This window comes from Chinchilla lanigera, unplaced genomic scaffold, assembly GCF_000276665.1.
Source record: "Chinchilla lanigera isolate Chin_1 unplaced genomic scaffold, ChiLan1.0 scaffold00107, whole genome shotgun sequence".
Lineage (NCBI taxonomy): Eukaryota > Metazoa > Chordata > Mammalia > Rodentia > Chinchillidae > Chinchilla > Chinchilla lanigera.
This window is the reverse complement of record NW_004955508.1, coordinates 102,884-109,378: the sequence shown is the minus strand read 5'-3', so window position 1 is coordinate 109,378 and position 6,495 is coordinate 102,884. Positions and strand designations below refer to the sequence as shown.

Below are 6,495 nucleotides of genomic sequence, written 5' to 3'. Positions count from 1 at the left end.
TTTTTTGGTTTTTCTCCGGTACCGGGAACCGAACTCACGACCTTGCGCTTGCCAGGCAGGCGCTTTTGCCACTGAGCTAAATCCCCAGCCCCTAGATCTGAACTTTAATAGGAAAAGAGAACGGAGTAATTAACACCAGCCCTTCAGCACTTCTTCCCAATACTGCTGACCTGCAGTTCATCCAAGCGAATCACGTGGCTTTGCCAGATCTCAAAGGGGTGTGTACCCAAAAGAAATGCGGACAAGGAAAACAAGTGGAAAACTTGAACTCAGAAAACTCTGGGATTGTCTAAGACATTTGATGGGAAACATTTTTAATCACATTTCTGAAGTATCTGTGACTTCTTCTAAACCTGACAATATTAAGTCAAGCCAGTATTTACTATATTTAGAGGTCCAACTGTACATTAATTTCTAATTTCAGCACACGATTTCTGAGTATTTCCTAAACACCAATCATTGGGAAAATCCTATGTAGTGTTGGACTTCTGTAAAGTCTTGATATCTCATTTTCCTAAATTCCATTTATTCTTGATGTTTCAGTTAGATTTCCATTAAAGTACATCATATCGCAATAATAGAGAATGCAGATTCTGGGTTCAGCAAACCTGGGTAGGAGATGCACACTGCTATGTAGGAGCTTACCACCTGAGTCACCTTTTTCACTTAAAGTTGCTGGGTTTCATCTATGCAAAGTGTATAATTATAATACCTACCTCGTGAGCTGCTTCTCAGGATTGAAAAATATAAAGCAGAACTTTAGGATTATATTTATTCAGTGTGCTTTTTCCAGTTATTTTGTAAAAGCAATGTTTTAAGTATCAGTGCCTAATATTTATGAGGTACTGTGCTTAGTAAGATCCTTTTTGATGATTTACACTCTCTCAGCAGGACTGCTGCTGTGATGACCAAAGTTGTTTTCTCTTTATTTGTCAGCACATGAGAAATCTGAATAATAATTTTAAAACCTCAAGGGATTCCACTGATACTGTCATTCATAAAGTAAAATCTTGATGGGGTTTAAAATGAAGTTTATGAAAGTTTCTGACATATTCAGACTTAACCACATAATAAATTCTATGTGTGAAGCTTTAGTGGACTTCCAGCATTATGCAATAGTGTCACTAATCCTTTAAACTCACTGATCATAATTCTAAAAGACAGAATCAAATCTCATAATACCAATATTGAAATTTTAAAAGCCAAACTCTGAAAAACCACAATTCCTGTGGGAGAAAAAGAAGATCTATTCAAAGGGGACAGAAATTCAAACTGTGAGGAAAGGACTGTCCAAGCAATATGGTAATGATAAAAACTTCATTTTAAAAGTGTTATTTGTTAACACTGGCATTGTGTTTGTACATAAAAATGTTGAAACTTCAGCAAAGTGGTAACAGTGAGGAATCATCAATAAAAAGATGTCCTTTTGTGCATCTTCACTGGTGAAAGAGAAGCTATCTCAAGATCTCAGCTGTTTGAGAAGTTGCATACGTGGTGATGACATATCCTGGTTTTTGAATGATCTCATCAAAAGACCTATATTATCTGTCGTGGAATTTCAGATGACCACAATTATAAACCTCAGTGAACACAATTACAAACCATTGTGATATTCATTCATACATTTTGTTCTTTGACTGAGTTATGAATACAGTGTATCTACTCAATACTCATACTCATGAAACTCTTTTAGTACACTAGAGTATTCATGCTTATAAAAGGTATTTATTATTATATCTTATTTTATTCTCCAAAGTGACCTCTACGTGCTCTGTCATTTTTATGCTTCTCAATTAAATTCCCTTTAAAACTGTAAATGAATATTCTCTACAAAATTTTTAAATTATTTTTCTAGAATTATATTGGGGGATTTGATATTTCAGGATTTTAGACATTATACGTTTGGATCCTTCAGGATTTTGGTATTTGGGATTGTGACTTTCAGAATTAAGACCCAAATTTCTTTGGACATTTTTTCATTAGCTATCTTATGGTTTCTGAACATTACTTTTCTTAAAAATAATACCTAATAAACCTTTTCATTTATTATAGTTCTCCAGCAATATATAATACATACATAAATACTTGACTAAAATTTACTTCATGTTCTAATCGATAGCTCTTTTCAGATCTACTCTCTCAATTGGCTATCTCTATGTTAAAGCTGTAATGACTCTGAAGAGTCCTTAAAACCCATATATGGTAAAGTCTGTATCTCACAGATTTTAAGAGCATCTTTTAAGTGCATCCTTAAAACCCGTATATGGTAAAGTCTGTATCTCACTTCAAAGTCTACGCAGTTCTGGTAATTGATATAGATAAAAGGGACATTTCCCACACAGCCAATGCCAGTGCTCAGAGATGATACCCAAGATCAAGACATTGTGCCCCAGGAATGAGAGGAAGAGATGTCATTTCTACTTTCTCAAGCTCAATGAGATGACTGAACTGAATGGGAAGTGAAAATTTTACATCAGTTGTATTTCTATTAGTGGAAAACAATAATTTATATCTAATAGGTGATTAAAATTAGTCAGACTATTTCATTGTTTATACTTACCAGGAAATATTTTCACTTTAACATGAAGAACTAGCAACCTAACACAATTTTTGCTGAAATTTTCAAGTTGTTTCTGCATGTTCACTTGAATTTTCCAGAACTGGCATTCTAGGTAAAATAATTGCATATATTTTAATGTTTATAGCCTACCTGTGTTGTCTATAAGCCCAGCTAATTCTTGATAATTTTGTTCAGACACTAAAGTACACAGGACTTGTAATATTGTGCCATTGCCTGGATTGAAATAAATTCAATACCATTTCAGTCAACCTCCTGAGAGCAAGGCCTAACTCCCTAATTCCAGAAGCATTTAAATATTACACCAAGAAGGCTAATAACATAAAAGTGTGAAGAAGAATGCATCCACTTGTTATTCAAAGAGATCACTAATATTTGCAAGTATACTTTAAACTTAATAGAGTTCCTACCCAAACCAATAAAAACCTCTTATGATTATTGGGCTGAATTCTAACGTTGCTTCTACAAATGAATCCAATTCACTTTACCAAAGAAAACCTAAAAGCAGAGGGAAAAGGATTTACCAGGAAAATTTTAAATAGGTCAGCCTGACTGCGGTGACTGGAAATACTGAAGAAAGTAATCTGTCATTTCCAATTAAGACTGCAGAGTTTAAAATTAACCAAAATGTTTCTATGGAGGACAGGATATTCCAACTAATGTGTTTCCTTATACTTGCTCAAAAAACTGACAAATCTGTATAAACAGTAAAAAAAAGAAGTTACTCAACAGATGAATTATATGATTTTAACTGTCTCTACAGCCACAGAAGTTTAACTATTCACTTTCAAACCAGAGTAAGCAAGGGCATTATTTCCTATATGTTTGATTTTGAAGATAAATTACATTAGTGTGTCTGTCCACTAATGTTGCTATGAAACATATAATCTTGCTTAGTATTTGGTAATGTTGACGTGCCTAATATCTCAATGTAAACCTGACAAGGTCTACTAACTTTTAACTTGTATTTTGTTACATACTTCTTTATCTTGGCAAGCTAAATATATCACAATGGCTTGTATTTCATTGAAGATTTAAGTTACGGGTTACAAAATACTTGTTATGCTGAACTGTTGACCCCAATTTTATGATGTGGTCTGATGCATCATTTATTATAACTTTTAACTCATTTCTATATAGATGCCTGTGTGCAGTTTATATAGCTATCTCACAGTATAAATCACATTTCAGTTTTCATGTTAAATTATTTATTGACTTAGGGGCTATTTAACCTTTTTTGCCACTTCCTGGTACTTGGAATTACTCTCTTTTCTTCTCACTTTATGTACATTTTGCGATATAGCTCATATTTCCCTGCACAATGATGACTCTGAAATCAATCATTTGATCTCCACACCTCCAGACACAACTGCCTACCAGATGTTTCCATTTCTGTATCCGCCAACCACCTCTGGCCTCCCCGCAACCATATTGGACTCATCATCTGTTTTCCCCACACAGCTACTATCAACCAACTGGATCACTCTCAGATTGAGGATCCAAATTACAGGAAATCCATCCAACTCCCTCTTCCTAACATCTTTGGCTCCCCTACCCTCCATCATCTTCTTCTTCATGATATTCTTCACTTAGCCACCTTCTTCTATCATGTAAAATATTTCTTTTTCCTAATTAAAGCCCTAGAACAACTTCCTAGACCCTTTAAATACTATTTATGTCAGTAGAATTGCTTCAAAACCTTACCAGAATCTGAAGTCTCATTGTACATCTTTTCTTAACCCTAGGCAGCTCACTGCACATCAGTTAAGTAAGTGAATCACTTGCAGATAGAAAAGGTAATTCTATCTTTCTTTTCTTCTACTGATTGTGCCAATTTCTCTTTATGGAATACACTTTGTTTAACATCTCTGCTGGACTAAACCTGGCTCAATCCTTAAAAATGAATTTGTACTAGGTTTCTCACAGTCATGCATTTTTTATCTTATCTAACTAGGAGTACATGTCTTTGTTTACATTTCTTTATGTTCAGCACCTAACAGAGCAACTGGTATATAATAGTTATATTTCTCTATGTTAAAAACTTCTATATGAGTAATCTGCTTTGAATGAGTTCTTTAACATCACTTAGGTACATACATATGTATGTATGTATGTGAGTGGTATTGAGGATTGAACTAAGAGCCTCATGCATACTAGGTAAATGTTCTTTCATTGAACTACACCATGAATCCTTTTCTTAATTTTGAAACAGGATCCTGCTAAGTTGCCGAGGTTAGCTTGACACTTCAGTTCTCCTGTGGTTCAACATATACAAATCAATAAATGTAATACATCAACACATAGAACAAGCAAAGACAAAAGCCACATGATCATCTCAACAGATGTAGAAAAACCCTTAGATAAAATCCAACATTAATTCATGATAAGACTCTGAGTAGGTATAGAAAGACCTTGCCTCAATCTGATAAAAGCCTTTTATGACAAAAGTACTGCAGTATAATATTAAATGAGGAAAAATTGAAAGCTTTCTCTCTAAAATCAGGAATAAAGCAAGAATGTCCAACAGCACCACTCTTGTTCAACATAGTACTCAAAACATTAGCTAGAGAAATTGGACAAGAGAAAGAAATAAAAGGGATAAGCAGAGGAAAAAAATTAAATTATTATTTGCAGAGAGTATGATCTTTCTCATAAGAGACCAAAAGTTTCCAAAAAAAAGAATCCTTACCTTACCTCACTTTGATAAAAGCTATTTATGATAAACCATAGGCAAGGGATATAGTTTAGCGGCACAGCACCTGCTTGGCAAGTGCAAGGTCATGAGTTTGATTCCCTGAACCAAAAAAAATTTTTTAAAAAGATGAACCTACTACCAAAATGATATTAAATGAGGAAAAACTGAAAGCTATCCCTCTAAAACCAGGGACAGACAAAGATTTCCACTGTCAGCAGTTCCATTCAAAACAGTACACAAAAACTTAGCTAGAGCAGGTTAGCATGAAAAAGAAATAAAAGTGGAATATGTAAGAGAGGAACTATCATTATTCAAAGAGCTATTAGGCCTAAAAAGTACAACCAAAAGACTCAAACAGTTAATAAGAAAATTCAGCAATGTGGCAAGAAACAAATTCAACCCAAAAAATCATTAGGGTTCCTGTATATCGCTAAGGAAATCACCAAGCAAGATATTTTAAAAAGCAATATCATTCACAGTAATGTCAGGAAAAATTAAATACTGAGGAATAAATTTCACTAAGGAAGTGAAAGACCTCTACAATGAAAACTACAGTTCTCTGAAGGAAATCAAAGAGGACATCAGAAAATGGAAAGATATCCTCTATTCCTGGAAAGATAGAAGGATTATAATAAAAAAGCCCATAGTTCCAAAACTGATATCCAGATTTAATGCAATCCCAATCAAAATATCAACAACATTGCTCACAGAACTAGAGAAAATAATTCTAAGATTCATATACTACCCAAGGAGATTCAGAATAGCAAAAGCAATTCTGAGCAACAAGCATAAAGCAGGAGGCATCACAACCCTGGATTTGAAGTTACAGTACAGTGCTAAAGTGATAAAACCAGCACAGCATGGGCACAGAAACACACCTGTAGATCAATGGAACAGACTACAGCATGCACAAACAACCCCTGGCACATCCAGCTATTTGATCTTTGATGAAGAGGCCAAAAACATATATTGGAGGAAAGATAGACTCTTTAGTAAATAGTGATGGGAAACTGGCTATCATCACATAGAAGATTAAATCTAAACCTCTCCTATGTATCTCTTCCCATGTATCTCTCTCCATGTAGTAAGATAAAATAAAAATGGATCAAAGAACTAAATATTAAAACAGAAATACTGAGGGGCTGGGGATTTAGCTCAGCGGCAAAAGCGCCTGCCTGGCAAGCGCAAGGTCGTGAGTTCGGTTCCCGGTACCGGAGAAAAA

General features: G+C 34.6%; 1 long non-coding RNA gene across 1 annotated transcript in view; it reads right to left on the bottom strand.

Annotated features, from left to right (window-relative positions):
- Nucleotides 1–6,495, bottom strand: part of LOC106146963 — a 13,636-nt gene that overhangs the window by 6,418 nt on the left and 723 nt on the right. The window lies entirely within an intron of this gene.